At 52.7% G+C, this 20,188-nt stretch overlaps 1 protein-coding gene across 4 annotated transcripts in view; it reads left to right on the top strand.

Annotated features, from left to right (window-relative positions):
- Positions 1-319: 319 nt before the first annotated feature.
- Positions 320-20,188, top strand: part of CTBP2 (C-terminal binding protein 2) — a 163,880-nt gene continuing 144,011 nt past the window's right edge. Inside the window, exon 1 of one of the 4 annotated variants that reach the window (XM_058544251.1) lies at positions 320-338. The gene's annotated coding sequence lies outside the window, so the exon portion shown is untranslated. Of the gene's footprint in view, positions 339-786; positions 853-9,282; positions 9,377-20,188 lie in introns of those variants that run through there. The other 3 variants (XM_058544249.1, XM_058544254.1, XM_058544253.1) reach the window with 3 other exon arrangements.

Below are 20,188 nucleotides of genomic sequence, written 5' to 3'. Positions count from 1 at the left end.
CCGATTTGTAGTGAGGAGTATCTGTAGGGGGCGAGGCCGGCCCATGTGGGGTTGTGTCATTGGTTTGCAAAGAGAGACCCCGCCTTTGCCCAAAAAAAAAAAAAGAGAGAGGAGTGAGCGAGCGGCGACCCTCACCTCGCCTCCCGCCTCGCTCCTGCGCAGCCGGCGGGCACCGGGAGACGCGGCCGGCGCCGCTTCTTTCCCTTTCCTTTTCTCTCCGTTCTCCTCCTCCTTCCCCGGAGGAGAAAACAAATAAAGAAGAGCAAATAGCCGGGAGGCGCTCGGCATCCAGGACGCTTCCTCCCGCGATCCAAGTTGGAATTAGCATCCTCTTAGGGGTGAGCGCGGCGCGGGGCGTGCGCGGGCCGGGGACCCCCAGCGCAGCCCCCTCCCAGCGGGCGGGCGGGCGCGGGGCCGGGACTGGGGTGGGGAGGATTGGGAGCCGGGTGGGCGGAGGAAGGGGGTGGGGTGGGTGGGGAAGTAGGAAGAGGCTCGGCGGCGAGGGGAGGAGGAGGAAGGGAAGGGGAGGGGTAGGGTGGAGAGGGAGAAGAGAGGAGGGGAGGAGAGGGAAAGGCGGGAGGGGGAGGGGCGGGGAGCTGGAGAGATTAAGTTTTTGTGTGTGTGTCCCTGTGTGCGTGTGTCATTTTAAGGTGGCCCGGGAGCGGCCCAGAGGAGCAGGCGGCGGCCCGAGGAGCGAGGGAACGAGCCGGGAGCCATGCCGCGCTGAGGGGGGGCCGCACAGCCGCCGCCACCGCCACCGCCGCCGGGTGGGGTGGGAGGGGCGGGAGCCGCCGCCGCCGCCGCCTCCCGGGTGGGCGCCCTTCGCCGTGGACACCGGCGGCCCGGGACGAGGTAAGGGGGGCCCCGGGGGAGGGCTGGGGCCGCCGCCGCCCCCGCCTCACCTGAGGCCGCGGGCTGGGGGCGCCGCGCCCGCGCCTCACTGCGCCACTCGGGGAGGAGGAGGAGGGCGAAGGACACGGAGCCGGCATCCGAGGACATCTTTGGTCTGCGCCCCCGGCCCCGTGTACCCCCTTGGCGCCCGGGGGTGGGCGCCGGCCTGGGGGTCCCTGCCTGCTGCCCCCCGCCGCCGATCGCTCCCGCTGGCCGCCGTTTGCGCCAGGATTTTTGTTGTTGTGATGAGAGTTGATGAATGCGAAGTAGGCGGTCACCTTCCTTCCCATCAGGATTGACAAAAAAAAAAGAAAGAAAAAAAGAAACCCCGAGTGCGGCGGCGTCCAGAGGGCAGCGGCGGCGGCGGCGTCTCGGCGACGGTTTCCTAGGCGCCCCCGGCTCCTGCTCCCCGAGGCCGGTGGGTGCGCGCGCGGGGGACCGCCCGCGACCCAGGCCGAGCGCGCGGCGCGCCGCGGGGACAATACGACCGGATCCCCCGGGACCGGGAGTCCGAGCGCGCGGGGCCTTGCGTTTGCGGGGCGGGGGCGAGGGGAGAGCGGGGGTCCGCGGGGAAACCGGGGCGCGCGCGGCTCGGGGTCCCCAGGGGAGCGGCCCCTGCTGGCAGGGGATCCCGTGCGGCGCCCCGGGAGCGCAAGTGAAAGACGGGAAAGGAGGCGAAGTGGATCCCTTTTGTTTTGCCGGCCCCGCATTGTTGGCTCCTCCGGGCAGCCGTGCCACATCTGCCGCCGCCGCCACTACTACCGCGCCCGGCTCGGCCCGCCAAAGTCGCAGCGGGGCGGGGGCCCGGGGTGGGCCGGGCGGCGGGCGCGGGCGGGGGCCGGGCGGGCCGGGCATTTCCTCTGCCCGGCCGCGCTCCCGCGGGCACCACTTCCTCCTCGCCCGCCGCCGCCGCCGCGAACCCGGCCCGCCCGCCTCCCCCGCCCGGGCCGCACTTTTCGGGTGGGGCGAACCAAAAAGAAAAAGTTTCGCAGGAGGGGCTGGCGAGGGCGCGCCCGGGGCGGCGGGGACCTGGCGGGGCTCAGCGAGAGCCTGGCCGCCGCGGTCGCCGCTTCCTCCTCGTTTTCCGCGTCGCTGGAGAGACCCGCGCGGCCGAGGGGAAGCGCCTTTCTTTCTCTTTCTCGCGCTCTTCCCAGCGCCCCAGGGCAAGTTGGGCAGAGGCGCGCGGGAGCCGGGGCGCGCCCGGGCCTTTCTCCAGCGGGAGGCCCCGCGGCGTGGCCGGTCGCCCGCAGCCCACGCAGCGCCCTGGTGCTCGGAGGCCGCGGGCCCGGGAGCTCGGCGCGGTCACCGCCGGCCGCGGCGAGACAGGCGCACACACTCCCTCCGGTGGCTCGCTTTCCGCCGTCGCCGATGGTCACGGACACAGAGTGTGCGTGTGCGCGCGCGTGTGTGTGTGGTGCTCCCCCTCCCCGCCCACGAGTACTTTTTCCGGAGGCGGCCCAAGCAGCAGTTGGCTCCAGGGGGTCCCCATGTTTAGTGTGTTACAGGGGAAAGGAGGAATTTTTCGTAGAAATCCCCGCTTGCTTTGCGTCCTTGCGGTGGAGGCTGCTCGCAGTGGCCTACGTCGTCATGCCGGGCTCACTTGCCCTATCCGACTTGCCCGATCCGGGGTAAACAGATCTTTCTGGATTTCCCCCCCTTTTTTCTTTAAAGATTGGAGATCGCGTTAAGTTCTTAGAGAGTCAGATATGAGTGGCTTGAAGGATAGACATGAGAGTTCTATTCTATAAATATGCATTGGGAATTTAAAATGCTAAGTGCCTTATTTGCAATTCTGTTGGATATTCTAGAGGCTGGTATATTTTTATCTGACATGGTAATTTGGAGGGGACGTATATTTTGGTTAGTTTACAAAGTGATTGTACCTCCCGACTTGGGCGAAATATATCAAATTCCCGTACTACTCTTTCAAAGAAGATACTCTTCGCGCTAGGTGCTTGGGTTCAGAGACAGTTTAACAGTTACCTCGTGTTCAGTACCTAAGACTGCTGTTCAGCCTCTAGGGTTCTCAAAGTAGAGCTAGTTAGTTTTCATGTACTTCAGAGAATTCCACTGTTTTGAATTTTTTTAAAATAAATCTTTTACATTTTAAAGTAATGGGACCTTGAAGGATCTTGTTTTTATAATCATTTGATTTCAAAGAGTACTTCTTATGGCAATTATAAAGTGATATTCATAATGCTAATTAAACACTTTAGTCAGAGCAGCTTTAATATTGAAACAGGATTTCTTTTCTTTTTGTAAGTAACAGGGACTGTATCCTAGAGTTGGAACACTAAATATCCTTTTGTCTGGCATCAGATCTCTGAACTGCTCTGACACTCTCCTGTAAAAACCCCGGGTGCCCTTTTTATTGCCCCCAAAAGAAAAGTTAATGAGATGGTAGGTTTCAAGCAAAAAAGCAGGCCCTCCTTCTTGCAAAATATGCTTACAGTTGCCATTGAAGTTGGATGTTAGCGGTGAATGCACTTGCCTTTAATGAAACCAGTTTAATCGTTCACACTTGATCAAGTATAACAGGACCAAACAAAGGAAATAAGCAGGCATATTTCTGTAAAGCATTCAGGGCTTTAATGTAAGTGTTATGTCGGGTCACCCCCTCCCCCGACTCTGCCCCCAGTACAAGGGAGTAGGGTTGAAGGCAAAGGGAATTTATGGCACGGATTGGTTTTCTGTGCCCCAGGCGTAGGGGACCCCAGTTTGTCCCCGTAGAAAGGTTATTAGGGGGAATTTAAAAATATCGGGTTTGGAGCTTGTTTTGAACCTGACAAGGTGCTTTTTGGTTGAAGTCTTTTCCTTGTTTGAGAAGATAAGGCTAAGGGGTATGTTGCTTCCCTCCTTTCTAATCGTACCTTAATAAGGCTGAGTGGAGGGTGGTGTGGCTCTGCAGATGGAATTCAGAGCCCTGTGTTATTTACGACTTCACTTGGGATCTTTGAAACTGGCCCTTGAATGGGTGTTCTCCTGGGGGGAGGGGCAGGGTGAATGACTTTTTCTTAACAGATTTTTTAAAAAACCTCTTTGTCCCTAGAATGTATTTCTTTGGTAGGCACCAGTTGCAACTTCTGTCTGGGCCTTAGTCATCAACTCAGTGAAGAAATATTTGCAAAGTGTGTCTCTTTCAAGTTAAAGGAAAAAAGTTTGGCTACTTAAAAACAAACACTACTAGCATTGTAAAAATACACCAGTGACATACTTTGTGAGATATTTTGGCCTTTTAAGAGCAGGGCACACCTGTTCCTGTCCCTGCTGAGTCGTTTGCTTTCCCTGGCATTGTTAATCTGGCTGGGTACACAAGATGAAACAGGAAGACTTGGTATCTGTGTAATTATTAACCAGCCCATCAGTTACCCTTTCAGGGAATAATCAATAACTTTATTCTTGACTTTTAAAATTCCAAACAGAAATCCTATTCATAAGTCTGAAAGGTGTTTTAAAGAGATGAAATGAAACAAACAGCCACAACAACAACAACAACAAACAATACAAAATCAGCCTGCAGCTTTTTCAGTGTTCTGAGTAGCTAGCTATAAGGTAAATGTAGGATGCGTATGTTCAGTAGGTACTGAACAAGCAATGCACCGGATTTGAGAAGGATAGTTAACGGTTAAAAGACTGAAGCAGAGGGAGCTCGGGATGGTTCACACCATTTGAAATCCTTGAGATTCGCCCATTAAAAACAAAAAGGGATTAAAAACAAAAAGGGCCGACGTCTCTCCCGAGCAGCCTCACTGAGTGAGATCTAGCACCAGAATGCCATTTGCCAACAGTTCTCTCCCATCATGAATCATTTTTGAAGGCAAAGTTATACTCTTTGCACTTAACGCTTTCCCTAAATGGAAAAAATTCAGAGAGTTTACAGCAACGGTAGAATGGCTGCCCCCGTTGTCATTTTTTACCACTGTCATCTCAATATAGAAGGGCTGTCATCATAACGTATGTGAGTGCAGCCTGGGTCCCTCTGTTAATAATCTTTCTATCAGTGAAAAGCAGCAGCCCAAATGTCCCATGTCCCTGATTCAGGCCACAAATATATATTCATACAGGATATGATTGGGAAAGGAAATTTATGTTGGGCAGGGCACACAACTCAGGTAATATTTCCATCGCCTGGCTGATAGTTCCATTCCAGAGGGTGGAACACATTTTTGTAGTAATTTAAAAATGGGAGTGCAGTTGAAAAGATGTACTTGCGCTTAACAGAAGGGACACCATATAGTGAAGTACTGGGGTGCCTTACTCCCCAAGAATCTTCTGTGAATCGCTAGCCAAGGAATGCTTGTGTGGACTCCCCAACTGAGAACTTGGAGTAGGCACATGAAAATACTGGAATGGATATGCTCTCCGATGCTGGACTGCCTGGGCAGATAGCAGCTTTCTGCCTTACAGCTGGGAAGCATGTCCTAATTTACATTGCTACAGTTAAAGTTACCGCACCCTGGGAAAGAAGGAAAAATGCACAGCTTTTCCCCCTCACTCAATCTTTTGAAGTTAATTTTTATTCATGTCTGTGTTTGATGGAATATGTATCAAAGACTTATGAAAGGGTTTTTTTTTAAACCTTATCTCCAGGTTTGGAAAATTATATTTAATAATTGCTAAAAACTTCAGAACCATTTTTAAGGTGTTCAGTGTTTCTTTTGATCATGATTTAATGGATAGTATCCAAAAGCCATCAATGTGGCTGTAATGATATTCACAAATGAATGTTTGGGCATAATCGTAGTTTGCTTTTAGCTATTATTATTAATGTTTAAAGTCTAAATTATGGCTGCACTTGGGCATTCAGGACTTGGCCAGTGAAAGGAAAGGGTTTGCACATTGTGCAAAAAAGGGGGGATTCACAAATGAATACAGAATGTATAATAGGGACAGAGCCAGGCCATTGTTTGTGTGGAATGTTGACAATGGGAGCCAAGGGGCAGTTTCGCCTTCATTCTAGTAACTGCTCGAGAACACAGAAACTTCAGGAGCTGCAGACGGGATGGGAACCAGCGGCACATTCATCTGTCTTTGCCGGGCATGGAAGTTTGGGCACCAGCCTGCTCCCTTTCCAGAGTTTTTCTTAGAAGGTGGTCTTTTCTGGACCGATAGAGAACTTTGTGCACTTTTTCTTCTCAGTAATCTGCTTTTCTGAGGCAAGATTCTAAAAGCAGAGAGTAGGGTTCTTCAAAGAAAATGTAAAAAGGCAAACTTTTTTCCCTTTGAGATGCAATTTTAAGAAATCATGTTCAACACGTACCAGAAATTGAGGCATGTCAAGTCACAGGAATCAGTCGTGTTTGTTTTTATTACTCTCCTCACATTAAAGTAGATTTTAATCTGTAGTATTAGGGAAAGTGCCCCTAAAGTGAGTATTTGTTGGATTTCCGTTGTGCTGCACAGCTGCTGCCATTTCTGAAGCAGCTCCTCTCTATTGCCTCTTCGTCCTCCATTGACAAAGCCCTCCTGCTTCCACGTGGGAGCTGAGGTTCCAAAGTGGAGCTAACTCCATAGCTAAGGTGGCACGCACTCCCGTGACCTTTCTTTTTAATCCCTTACCTAAGTGGAATCAGTGTAGACATTGGCTACTGTTGGGGGCTGATGCCTGTTCTGATGTTTGCCAGGTCCCTTGGTTAGAACTTTGGGGGCCAGTTGATGTTTCCATCTGCATCTAGCCTAGTCCAGCCCTGAGCAAATGTTTTGGAAATGATCTGCTTTAACTCTTTCTGTAACTAAATTTAACAGATGGCTGCCTAGAGTTGGCTTAATATTCACAAAAATTGTGATAAAACCTTTGGGTTCTTATTCATGGGGCAAGTGATGCTTTTGGTTTTATGGAGAATTGTGACTCATGTCCTGGGTAATAATAGAGCCTTCATTTCTCCCCAAGGTTGGATGGTGTTTAGAAGATGTTAATCCAAATAGCTGTTGTTGCCTGAACCAACAGGCAACAACACACAAGGTGTGGCAGCCTCCCCTTTGGTGGTAGTTTTCTGCGAGTCCAAAAAAGCGCAGGGCTGAGGTAGGAGGGCAGTGCTTTTCATCCACTGTGGTTCTAAAAATCCTTCCCTCTTGTAAAATGCAAAAAAATAACACCTCCTTCACGTTTCTTTTACTCCCTTCAAAAGTGTTCTTCTGATCAGCAGAAATGTGCTTCTTGCATTAAAATAAATCTTTTATTATGACTTGAAAGAAACTTAACTGGCTGGAAGATTGATTGGAAATAGTAGCAATATTTCTGTGTCTTGTCGCAGCCTGGGTTGTGCAGAAACTCGGAAGGGCCTTTTTAAAGGACCTGTAACTTAGATGTGGGTCTTTCTGCAGCGTCGTAAACCCCATGCTGCGCTCCAGCCAGGTCTGAAATCTGGCCTCCAGCAAGCTGCCCAAGCCCGGGACAAACAAAAACTTCATTCTGGAGTCACGGACTCCCAGGAAGTTTCTTTGGAAGGAACCGTAGACCAAGATCATAGAGAGCATCTTTTTTTTTTCCAGTATGGCAATTGAAAAAGCCCACTTAATGTTGAGGCTAGCAAAGATTCATTTGATGGGTGTAAGTGACCCAAATCACACCTGGAAGTGGTAGTATTGTACCTGCCCCAGTGTGTTGGGGAAGAGGAGGGAGGGCAGGAGGGGGGGAGGAACAGCAGGTGAAGTTCCTCGGCAGTGGGGGTGAGAGGCCAGGAAAGGGCTTACGCACCTTCCCTGTGGAGTGAACTGACCCTGGGACTTCATTCTTTTGCTGATGGATGTCTTTAGTGTGGTTGGTCTACCCCAGCGAACAAAGTCACAGTTTATCCTCTGCTTGTTCAGGCCCATGTGGGCCAAAGGAAGGGGTGGGGGTGGTGCTCGCATGCCCATTTGGGTGGTGGAGAGCCGGGAAGATGTTGCAGCTCTGGGCCCTGCCCACCTGGAATGCAGCCAGAGCAAGCAGCGAGCTGGGAGGGCCCTCCAGAGCTCTTAAAACCCTGTCCCAGGAATGGTTGAGGGGACTGACAATGTGTTCAGTCTGGAGCAGCAGCCTCGCCTGGTCACATGGTCTTGCTTTGCTGGGAGGGATGGAGTGCTGGTGACACCAGAGGCCTTGCTGTTGGAGCTGCCAAGCCAGATGGGCTGCGTGCGCTCCTAGCACCAGCCGAGCTTGGCTGACCACTGGGCCGGGTGTGGGGCAAAGCTTTCCAAACACTGGAGACCCGGAGGGCGGCCCACATTCTGGGGCACCTGCCTAATGAACTGGGGGAGGGTAGAATGCTGCCTTTTCTTCCCAGTGGGGGTGACAAAATTTTAAAGTTTTTTCCATCCCTTCTCCAGACGTTAAACTGTGGTCTGCACTGCTGGCCGATGGCTCCATCTGCCCCTCAGGGACTGGATGGAGCAGGATGCCAGGCGGGAATGACATTTTCTACCCATATTCCTTGGTATCCCAGGAGCACACAGAGATGTACCTGATTCCTTTTTCTCAGCGCTTTGTAGTTATGGGCTAGAAGTCACTCCAGGAGGGCAATGAATAAAGAGTATTTTGCTGTACAGATATCATATGCACATAGAAGTGCCCACAAGTAAAATCTCAGAATGTTTTTGATCTTAAAAACATTTCACAGTCATTAATCTTCACGACACTCCTGCGGGCTAGGTAAAGAGAGCAATTCCTATTTTATGCGAGGAAGAAATATTAAATTGCCCCCCCCATCCCCAAGTCGCAAAGAGGCTCTTCTCGCCTCCTGTTTCTCGTGTCTCCGGAGCGCTGGGTGTGCGGCCCCAGGCGCCGGGAACCCCTATGCTCGGTCCAGTTTGGACCTAGCACGACTTCCTGTCTCCTGCACGACCTTCGGAAGCCGGAGGGCGAGGTTGGGCCTGGGCGAAGGCCAGCCCGCCGCACCTGGCGCGCTCTGGCTGGAGGGGGCGGGGTCTGGCTGCGTTTCCCCGACTGCGCCCCGACAGCCGGGGTCCTCGGCCTCCCGACGTCTGGGGCCCCGGGGTTCTAGCACCCCAGACCCGCAGGTGAGGTCCCCTGACCCCTGGGGCTCGCAGACCTGGCGGCCCCGCCCCTCCCTCTCCCGCCTGTTGAACCTGGAGGCCCCGCCCCCCGCAGGCCCGCGTACCTGGCGGCTAGGAGTCCCCAACCCCCGGCCCGCCGGCCTGCCTGGCGGCCCTGCCTGTCCCCCGCCCCTCCCCCTGCAGGCTGGCGTACCTGTCCCCCTCGCCGTACCTGGCACCGCCGGAAGCGCCCCTCCCCTCGCGCTTCGCCTTTTCACTTGTAAATAGGGAGCTTCTTCCCGCCGCGGGGAAGTCGTCGAGAGGTGATAGAAAGGGCCCCTCCCCCCGGCGCCTCCTCCCGCAGGCCTTTGTGCGGGGTCCGGCCCGACGCCGCCCACGCCCGCAGTGTCGCCCGCGCCCCTTTCCGTCTCTGGACGCGGAAGGCGCCAAGAGACGACGCGGGCCCCCGAGGTGGGCCCCCACCTGCGGCCGAAGCTCGGAGCAGAACCAGGTACCTGGCTGGGCCGCGCCTGAGCCACCCTCAGTGATCGCGGGCTCCGGGGGTCGTTGTCCCCGTCCCCTCAGTGGACGGGGATGTTCGTGGATTGCGCGATGGCGGCCGAGATGCAGACGGTAGAGGGCCGCATCACTGCCACCCCCGCCGCCTTGGGGTCCCGTGCCTTGGGCGGTGTTTGAGGCGCTGTTCTCCCGCGACTTTCGAATCTGAGTGTTTTATTTGTGCTACAAATAGCGCGGTAGCAGTGGCTGCGGGAACGGCCAGGGCTGCGCAGGCCGTCCTCAGAATCTCCATGCAGGGCGAGGGACCTGCTGCTGTCTCTGCTCTTCCCACGGCGGCGCTTCCCCGACGCGCGGAGCCTGAGGAGCCGGGTGACTGGAGGGTGCCCGGGCAGTAAGTGTAGAGCCGGCATGATCGGGGGCTTTTCCCTTGGCACCTCTTTTTGGCGGAGGAATACGTGTGTTTGGCTCTTTCTATCCTTGCAGACTTAATTTGATGCTCAAGAAGTGCATGCAGGCCGTTTAAGTAGTTCGTTTAGTTTTGTTAAGGTAACAATATAACTACCATTTATTGAGCATTTACTTAGTATCCTTGCCACCCCCTCACTAGACACTGGTGTATGTTGCGTTTGATCGTCACAGCAAGGTGGGATGATGTCAGGTACAGGAGGCAGCCGGGTGACTTGCCCGTGACCTACGCCGCCCCTCCAGGGGTCAGCGCTGGGATTTGAACCAGGCTGTAGGCCGTGAGGCCAGCAGGATTCCCTGGTGGAGGAGGAACCCCTGCCTGGGGAGCCTCTCTTCGTGCCTCCTTGAGAGCAGAGGTCAGCGTTGCAGGCTTGCCCCAAATCGGGCATGTTCTCCCCAGGATTCAAATGGGCGTCTCAGAAACAATGATCTTTCTCAGGCGCGGAGTTGCTTTCCAGATCTCGTGGGCTATGAGAAGTCTGGCTTGTTTTAATTTCCTTCTTTACTTAGTGATCTTTTGTTGGGATCTCACAATCTGATGCCAAGGAGGGACTTCTAGATGGTTTCCTGGACCAGGCCTGGTTTAAATTCACTCCGCTTTTTGTGTTAATAGCAGCGTGGCTGCTGATCAGAATCCTGAGGCGGGCTCGGTAGCCAGGGGCCCAGGTTGGACGCAGAAGGAGAATTCTGCCCCTACATCACAGACTCATGGGCCAGGCAAAGACCAGGGACCTGGAGGGACTTTGAGGGTCAGGCACAGTGCTGTTGCTCTAGGCACATCTCTCATTTATCCTCACGTCTTCTCCGAGGTAGAAGTGAGTCTCTGTTTTATTGATAAAGAAACTGAGAGTCAGGGAGGTGGAGTTAAGTAGGGGAGCCAGAAGTTTAGCTAGTTCCAACTCCACCTGGCTCTGGTTTCTCTGTAATTGATTGAGGCTGCTTTTGACTGGGACTTGGGTACATTTGGTGGTGACTTTGCCATGCTAGCTCAAGTTAGACCCTTCTGTCCTCCGGATCCCATTTTCTCCCTTGCCTCCATCTGGGTGTCTCTGATGCCCCCCTCACCACAAGAACACATGTGTGTACGCACACACACACACACACACCCAGTGGGATTATGTGTATAGCTTTCACAGTGTTTAGGATTTTTTTGTCGTAAAATTGGATTTAGTGGCCAGGTATCATTTTATCAGTAGGTAAGACTCGGATTTCCAAGTCTGTGGTCTGTGTTAGTGATTTCGGTCAGTCTTCTCAAAGCGAGCCCCCTCCTTCCCAGTGTGTGCCCCTCACTTGGAGGAGGGACTGGAGGTGGAGGGGATGCTCGCCTTGCTTTGGCTGCTTCTCACTTTCTAACTTGATTCATCATGCACATCTTGCGATAGGAGTTGGTTCCTGTGTTCCAGGGGAATTTGGGGAAAGAGACGGGGAATGGGGTGAGCATTTCACCCAATTGGAAGAGCGTCTTTGCACCACTCCTGTAAAAACCAGTGAGAAGCTTGATTCTGCCGGGTAATCCTCCTTTGGGTTGCTGTCCCGTGTCTGTGTTGGCCTTAGAAAGGAATTTGAATTAATACTCCTGAACAAAAGGAACAGACTGTTTTTCAAAGAGACTATCCGAGAATTGAAAGGGAATGGCACAAAGTAGGGTGTGTCCTGAAATCTGGAGACAGGCCCTGCTGGGGTGATTAACTCACCTGAAAGGCACCCAGAGCAGGTGATGCGGGAGCTCTCCGGCAGACCTTGGCTTCCTTGAAGGTAAAGTCCCCACAAGGTGGAGATTTTCCTGAAAAACAGGCTTTCCTTTAATTACAAGATTACCTTCCTGCCCTATAATGCTCCTCTTCCTTTCATGAACACGTGTGTGCTTGCAAACACGTGTGCTTGGGAAATCTCTGCAGTCTTTGCCGGTGCTCCAAGGCCCCGGTGGGTCTGGGGGTGGGGGGCTCCAAGGCGGACTCCCTGTCTCGGCCTTTGGGCTCTGCCTTGTCTCTTGGAGGGACTGAGGGAAACACTTGGGGGTGGGGGGGAGGGTCTCTTGACCGATTAGTCACATTAGCCCCGGCGTGCTGGCTGAGCTCCCGCTTAGGTAATGATTATATTCTATTTTAAGTCCCCCCTGCAGTTTTCAAACAGATGTCCATTCTGCTTCACTCCACACGGAAAAGGGTGCTGCATGGGTGGGCTGCGGTGGGGCCAGGATGGGCCCTGGGCCAGCTCCCACCTCACGGGCCTCTCAGGTCACAGTTGTGCCTCTGCAGGACCTGAGAAGGGAGAAGGTGCTCCCTCGGGGCCGTTCTGTCTGGAAAGTGGGTGCGGCTGGGTCTTAAGGCATCTCAGCAAGGAATGTTCTAAAGTCCCATGTAGTTTTGTCAGTCTTTGCTGATGGGCTACAGCATGCAGGTTCTTGATGGAGAGTCATTTCCTGAGAGCCAGGATTTGTGGGTGGCCTCAGAACCCATCTTTGGGTCCGTGGAACAGGAGGTATGTATCCCCTGTTCCGGGTTTCAGGGATCCCTGGTTCTGCAGACAAGCCCCTGAGCTTAGCATCTGAGTCGCTCCAGCAGGACACGATGGCAATCTGATAGCTGTCCCATGTGCCCACACTAGTGCCACGGGGGGCCGGGGGGGGGATGCCAGGTTTCCGGACACCATATTTTTCTCAGCCTTGACCTTTGTACAGAGTTCTGTTTATTCTTCCTGCTCCTCCAAGATGCTGTTGCTTTTCACTCAGGGCTGAGGATTTTTTTTTTCACACACAAACATCCTTTCTTATTTCTCAACTAAGCCTGGGATTAAGAATGTGGCTTCCACCGACAAAAGCCAGGAGATTTCAGAATTAAAGTTGGAATTCTATCTGTAATGATGTCTTCCTGAGTATTTAAGGAGGACTTTGAATGACGGGTAATTTTTTCCTCCCTGAACTGGCCAGATGTGCTCCAAGTAGTGGGCAAACGAAGCAGCTCAAAGTGATTTGAATTTTCTTTGCGGTAATTGGGAGCTTGCCTTATTTGAGTCTCTTGTGTTCCAGGGGCGTGAAGGAGCGGGGTTGGGACGAAACAGTCGTTTGCATTGTGCTGTTACTGTGCGTCTCAGACGGGCCTGGGAGCTGAGAAGCCCCTCTGAGCTCAGCAAAACCACTTGAAACACACGTTGCAAGTATAACCCTGATTCTTTAAAATGTTCGTCTGCAGGGGAGATTAAAAAGGTTTTTTCCTTAATTCCTTTCATCTTCTAGAGCAGCAGTAGGCATGCTGGGGACTTGGAGGGAAAGTAACTGGCGGGAGTCGGGTCAGGGTTCTTTGTGTTAGTGGGGAAGAGGGCTGGTCAGTGCAGCGACCACTTTTTGGCTGTGCCTGTAGCTGGGAGTTTTACAACCTGGTGATGACTTGGCCCAGCAGACTCCAGGCTCAGATCCAAAAGCTTGCTCTGGGCCACCCCGGCTGCCCACTCTGGAGTACTGGGCTGACCTCAGTGTTAGCTGTGCTCACTTCGATGGTGAGGGAGTGGTCCCAATGAAAGGTGGTGAATGTCTGCCTTCCCAGGGCTGAGGCTGGGCCCGAGGAGACACGGCCCTGCCCTCAAAGAGCTTACTACAGGCCACAAGATAGATACATACGTCCGCAGCAGCTGGGGAAGTGGCATCCAGTGGGATAGACTGTTCTAGAAAGTATGGCAAAGGAGAGATGGAAAGAGATGCTTGACCGCATTTGGGATTTACTGAGCCCTTGCAAAGGGCTTTCTTTTCTGATTCTAAAATGAGGGTAAGAATAGGGTGTGCTGTAAGGATTCAGCGAGGTAATATTTGTCAAGCGCTTAGAACAGGCCTGACACATCATAACTGTCGGTTAAATTTTTGAAAATACAAATAAATAAATAAATAAATCGGCCACTCTCGCCCTGAGGTGCGTGTGCCCAGTGGAGCAGGTTTCCCTGTGCATTCCTCACACTGCCTGGGCAGAGATCAGAGGATCCTGATACAGGCAGCGGAAGGAGGGGTTCCCCTCGGTGTCGGAGGACATTGGAGAAGGCTCCCTGGGCCTTGATTGCTCTGGTTGTGCAGGGTAAGAGATGGGGCTTGCTAGGGGAACAGACCCACAATGGAGGGGAGGTTTTCTCCTTTGCACATATAAAGGATGGATGAGTTTTATGGAGCCGGGTGAAGTGCCAGGTGAAGGGGGTGAATAGTGAGAAGAGTTTGGGGTGGGAGATCCGAATCCTGGTGCTATTAAAAAGTGCCCGGAGCATGCAGTGCCTGGGGCAGGGAGGGGCAGTGGCTGGGCTGGTTAGGGAGCAGCCCATCTTCTCGATGATTCCTGGGGCCGAAGTGATGAACTGAAAACTGATCAGGAGGTTGTTTTTACACTGTGGAATGTTACTCTGTATTAGGTCACTCCGAGAAATGCCCAGTAAAATATTTACTTTCTATTTAAGACTTACTTTCCCTGCCCAGAGAAGGAAGAAAAAGTGAGGGCTTGGGTGCTGCCTGCCTTGCCTGAGGATGGCCAGCGTGGGGCCTGCTCCAGCTGCCCTGAACAGGCGGGGCCTGCCAGGGAGGGCCCTGCCAGGGAGGGCGGTCCGGTTTTAATCCACCACCACTGAGGGACGGCTCAGCATGCTCTTGACAGAGTAGAGAAAGCACCGTGAAGGTGGGCGTGACTGGCCGTGTTCCTAGGGGAATTTGTTTGGGAAAGGCACCGGATCTGCCCCTTTCCCAGCACGCATGTGTCTGCATGTACTCCCCTCCCCTCTCCCGGTCCCGAGCTCGCAGAAGATAGTCAGTACCTCGAGTGCTGTGGGCAGCGCTCTTGAAACCCAATGGCTTCTTGGGTTTGTCTTCCTGGCAGGTGGTGGGCACTTGGTCAGTAGCAGCTTTGGTGACTGAGTTGGCCCAGGTCCAGCTGGGTGACCCATTTGCTATGAGTGTTTGTGTGTGTTCCTGACCCCAGCCCTGGAAATAGGGTGGTACTTAATCGTTTCCTCCCAGGGCCTTCATTCATTCATTCACTCACAGGGACTGACCGGGTGCCCACCAGGGCCAGGCACGGTGTGGGTGTGGGTGTGGAGTCTCTCGGGCAGTGTTACTCCTCCACGCTTCGTCTTGGGCTCCAGGTTCCAGTAGTAGGGTCCTGTGAGTGTGAAGTGGCCAGGTGGGGGCGGGGAGACGTGTTTGGGAAGATAATCCTTCCGGGGTCTGTGGAAGAGACCATTTGTCGCCTTCAGGACGGGCTGGTCATTTCACGGACCAGCAGTTTCTTTGGGCTCAATTCATACCATTAAAAAATCTCACTTGGAAAGTGAGATGATCCTTGAAAATGCCCTTGGGAGGCAGCTGGTAGTGGAATGCAAGGGGTTCCAGGGGTCAGAAAGTCATATTTCCACATTTGCAAATCCTAGGGAGTGTGCACAGTAAATAAGATGCTGGTGCATGTGGGAAGTGCTCAAATGTTAGGTGTTTGTTACTATTGTTATTGGTGGTGGTGGTAAGAGTAGTAGGAATGATGGCAGTACCAGTAGTTACCGTGGTATTAATGTAATTGAGGTGAAGTTCCCTTCCTGCCTCTGTCTTCTTCAAGCTCTGCATGGTGGGTTTCCCTACATCCTCTAGAACATAAGTTGGAATTAGAATCTTCCCAGAAACATGGAGAAGTCCTTTGTGCCCTGTTGTATCAGGAAGGAGCAGGTAGGTGCTGGCACCCCTCAGCCCACCACCCACCCCAGGCCCTGTCCTGTCCTGTGAGTCGGGCAGTGTGTTTAGTGCGTTTAGTGGTAAGAAACTGGCTGTGGGCTTGGTGGTTTTCACATGAGTGACTCACTCAGTCTCCAGGGAGGGCCTGGTGCCCAGGTGGTTCGAGAGGGTGGCCTCTGGAGCAAGGGGATCCCCAGGGCACCCCTGGCCAGGATTCAGTCTCCTGGGGCTCCACCCAACATCCCGTTGGAGAAGCTACAGGTGGGGCCAGAACATCTGTATTTTTAGCAAATTCCCGGGGGGTGGTTCTTAATGCAGCCAGCCCAGAACCTGCCAACAGTGTGCAGGCTGTCTTTCTTTAAAAACAAACCACTCCCCCAACACACACCCACACGCCTGAGTCTAGTCATTGAACATTTGGTACAACAAATGATTGAAAGATTTTATATAACTCAAACACTCCCCCCCAAGTCTGAATGAACAGATTTGAAAGTGGAAATACAGATTTCTATCTGACCCAGTCTCACTATTTGGTTTGAGGCATTCTCCACCCCCCGAACAGCACCAGGCATTCCTGGGGACACGGGGGAGATTTCTTGCGTGCCGGTTAGAATTGGAGCTGGTTCCACAATCAGATGTACTTGACATTAACTTTCTCTCTTGACGTCAGCAGTGTTCATTGAGGGGAGGCTGGGCTGAGTGTCACAGCATACTGGCAGGGAGAGAAATTGTTTTTATAAGTTATATTTTAGTAAAATATGGGCCCACTCAGTGGAGCGCACTTTGAAAATCTATGGGCACAAGTCAGAGATGGGTGCAGTGGAGCCGATGATTTTCATGTTGGCCCTCGTGAGCAAGAACGTGGAGATGAGCACAAGATACAGCCACCTCATGATGCAGGTGAATGAAATCAGCCTCCAGGAGCCCACCTGTGCCTGTAGCATCGTGATGCCAAACGCAGATTTGGGGACGACACCTTTTGTTTTAGAAGTGAAGGTAAACACATTTTGCAGCAAATCCTCTTTATCTTGATCGGTGAATTTATTAATTAGTAGGCTTCATTGAGGCTGATGGCTTTTGTTTCCATATGGATGACAGCTTATCTTTATTGTGTTTGTAGAAATGCGTTGTGATACACGTGCTTATTTTGTTTTTAGTTAACAACCCTGGTATGAGACAGTGTGGCCGTGTGGTCACTTCTCACTTGAGAAACTGCCAGACCTCACAAGCCGCGTGGACGGGCTCACGGTTAACACATGATGGAGCAGGGTCTGAACTGGTTCTTCTCCACCAATACCAAGCTGTCTGAAGAATGGCTGTGTATTCAGACAACTCAATTCTAGGGATGAGGGTGTGTACAAATTTGAAGGTGGGGATGGGGGCAGGGAAGTCCATCCAGTTTAAGAGTCTGGAGCCTTTGGCAGGAGTTCCCTGTGCTAGTTGAAGGGTGAACTTGAAAGGTCATGCACAGTGTCCTCAGACGAGGGATGATTTAAGGGGCCTCCATCTGCCCCTTGATTCGAGATTGGTAACTGAAGTCTTAGGCAGAAAGGATTTGCCCTTTCTGGTTTGGATAACTGCTTTCTGGGGGAAGTTTGGGGTATGCTTTGCGTTGCACACGGAGCCACGTACTTGGAGAGAAATTGCGGCCTTTACATTAGCCATTACCTGGTGAAGTGGCCCAGGGCTAGGTGTTCAGGGCCCCAAGTTGAGAGCCTCCAACTGTGCTCGAATCAAGAAGTGGAATCCTTTGGGGTCCTAGTAGTTTCTTTGGGGGCTGCTTGTGAACTTGGGTTAGTGAAGAAATGACTTTGTGATTTACACGGTTTATGAAGACTAGCATACCTATCTATTTTCATATAGACACCTTAATAGAGATGAAATACAAAATAAAGCAGAATGCATGAATGAAGACATTCCCATAAGCAATATTGTAGTGTTAGCAGTGTAATTATGTTTTGTACACTTCCCAATTAAGCAGTTATGCATTACTAGAAAAACCACCATTAAGAGATTTAGGAAAGCTTTATAATTTAGTAGATCAAATAAAAGTAGATGTGTATTTTATGCATAGGGTTTAAAAATGTTACATTATATGATAACTCAGTTTGAGTTGATTTGTGGAAATTTATGCAGTGACATTGAGATGAATTTGCTTCTTCTGAAGATTGCCTGTTGAACAACAATCTGCTTCTTCAGCAAGTAGAGCTCCTACTGTGTGCTAGATGTCAGGGCTCCAAGCAAGACCAAGGAGGGTTTACCCTGAAGTTCAGCAAAGCAGTAGTGAATGTGCCAGAGCTGGGAGGGGTCGGGTGCTTCCCCAGTGCGTGGTGGAGGGTGGGTTGTTCCCAGGCTGAGGGATCAGGGAGGGTGACCTGCTGGAGGAAGTGAAAGACGCTCGTGGTGCTCTCCTGTGCCTGAAGAAGTGCTGTGTAGCACTGAAGAACATCACTTCCAGATATGTGTTTCTCGTCTCAGCACCCGCACCCCTGGGTGACCAGCTGAAGGCCTTGGAACGTGACCCCACCTCCTTATGCCTCTGCGTCCTCACACTGGGGTGGTGGGCAGTGTTTGTATCCACTTCCGAGTATCTGTGAGGATTACATGAGTCAATGCAGACAAACCCTTGACATGTGTCTTGAGTAAGTTCTCGGATATGGGCGTTATTATTATCTCGTTGCTGGGGTAAAGGGAATGAGGTGTGGGGCAGTGGGAGGGGCGGGGTTTGGAGAGGCAAAGAGAGGGCCAGAGGGTCACGGGACTAGGGGGGGCCCTGAGTTCAGGTTTACCTCCAGCAGACATGGCATTTTAGAGTGATGGCCATGATGCTGGGAGACTGATCTGGCCGTGGATGCAGTGGGTAGGCGACATGAGGGTGGAGGGGCTGTCAGACGAGTGTTTGGGACTCAGACTGACAGGTCCAGGTGCCCGACTGGGTGTGGGCTGGAGAGGGAGACGGCGGGGGTCTGCTCAAGTACTTGGGGGTACATAGGTGAGTCAGTCATCGTTTCAACCCAGCTCGTCTTGCACTGAAGCCTGCATCTCTGTCTCACTGTGGAGCTCCTGGGTGTGATCCCGCTGTGTCCCTCCCCAGAGAAGCCCAGGTGCCGAGGTAGGGCCCAAGGCTCTCTTGTCAGTCTACCCTCTGCCCCCACATAGGTCATCTGCAGGGGCCTGGAGTGGTGGCAGTCCTCTCTAACAGAAGGGACCTGCAGGGGAAATTCAGGGTCTTGTCCTGGCTCTGCCCTTAGCTTGCCACGTGACCCTGGGTGAACTCTGACTTGTGCCTCTGTATCCCCTTCAGTGAGGGTGCCTGGCTTCTCTGGATTGCCACCAGACGAGGACCTGTTTGGCTGGGTGTGGCCTCTTGGGGGAGTTTAGGAGGCTGTGGCTTGCCCCATGCATGCATGTCCCAGACTTCCCCAGGACAACCATGGCAGCTGGGAACAAGGGTAGACCCAGCCCCGTGGGCTTTTCCTGCAGGGAGCTCGGAAGGGCCATTGGGAGCCTCTCCGTTCCTCACTTGATAACAGATGGGTTTGGAGTTAGGCTAAAGGGAGTGTGATGAGGCTAAATGTGATAGATGGAACCCCAAGGTCAGAGCAATGGGAGCCTCTCCATTCCTCACTTGATAACACATGGGTTTGGAGTTAGGCTAAAGGGAGTGTGATGAGGCTAAATGTGATAGATGGAACCCCAAGGTCAGAGCAATGAAGGAACGGGATTTGAGGGGAATCTCGTTTCTCATTTCCTGGCCACTAAACTGCTGGAGGTACCGAAAGGGTCTTCCCTGACAGGATGGTTTGAAGTGCACCTGAATTTCAGGGAGACTTTGCGAGTGTGTATGTAACGGGATCCTTCCTGCCCGGCTCAAGTCTCTTCTGAGTGTTGCTGACTGGGACTGAGGCGATTCCCTGGGGAGAGCTGGTGGAGTGGGGTGGGTGTCTGCAGGTGTCCCCGTCCCTTAGTGGGAAAGGCTGCCCTGGCTGCAGCCAGATTGCACGGTTCACGGGGAACATCATTTGTTTTCGTCTCTTGAGGGGGATCAACTTTTTAAAAATTTTATATAGATATAATTACGTACAGTCAGATTCACCCTTTCAGCATGCCGTTCTGCACGTTTTGATGAAGGATGTGTAAACACCACGTGGTTGCAGACGATTCCATCACCAAGGAAAGTTCCCCCTGCTTCGCCCCCATCCTCCACTGATTAAATCATCCCTGTTTGATAACGGAAGGCCTAGGAAGCTTGGGGAGGTAGGTGATGTTCTTGTGAGGTGCCAGGATTTTCTGGGACGTCTGTCATGTCCCGGGGTTTCCCACGCCCAGGAGGACACTCCAGTCACAGCAGATGGACTTGCCGTCCCAGGGATGCCTGAGACTTAAGGAAGCTGGCCCAGGCTGGGTGGTCACTATAGTTGGTCGGAATCTCATCTGCCTCAGTAAACCACCGTCCCCCAGGGGCCCTCTTCTCCCGCTGAGAGTGGGCAATTCCAAGCCCACATTTTTGGCCTCAGTGCATCTCAGGCCATTCTCCCAGGGCCTCCTGGGGACACGCACACAACAGCTGCTCACCGCCTCCACACAGTGTCCCACCAGCCCCTCTTGGAAGGTACCCAAGGACAGGTGCTTCCTCTGTACCTCACGGCTGCT

The sequence above is a fragment of the Diceros bicornis genome, chromosome 6, assembly GCF_020826845.1.
Source record: "Diceros bicornis minor isolate mBicDic1 chromosome 6, mDicBic1.mat.cur, whole genome shotgun sequence".
In the NCBI taxonomy this organism is placed as follows: Eukaryota; Metazoa; Chordata; class Mammalia; order Perissodactyla; family Rhinocerotidae; genus Diceros; species Diceros bicornis.
This window is presented reverse-complemented; position numbering and strand designations above follow the sequence as displayed.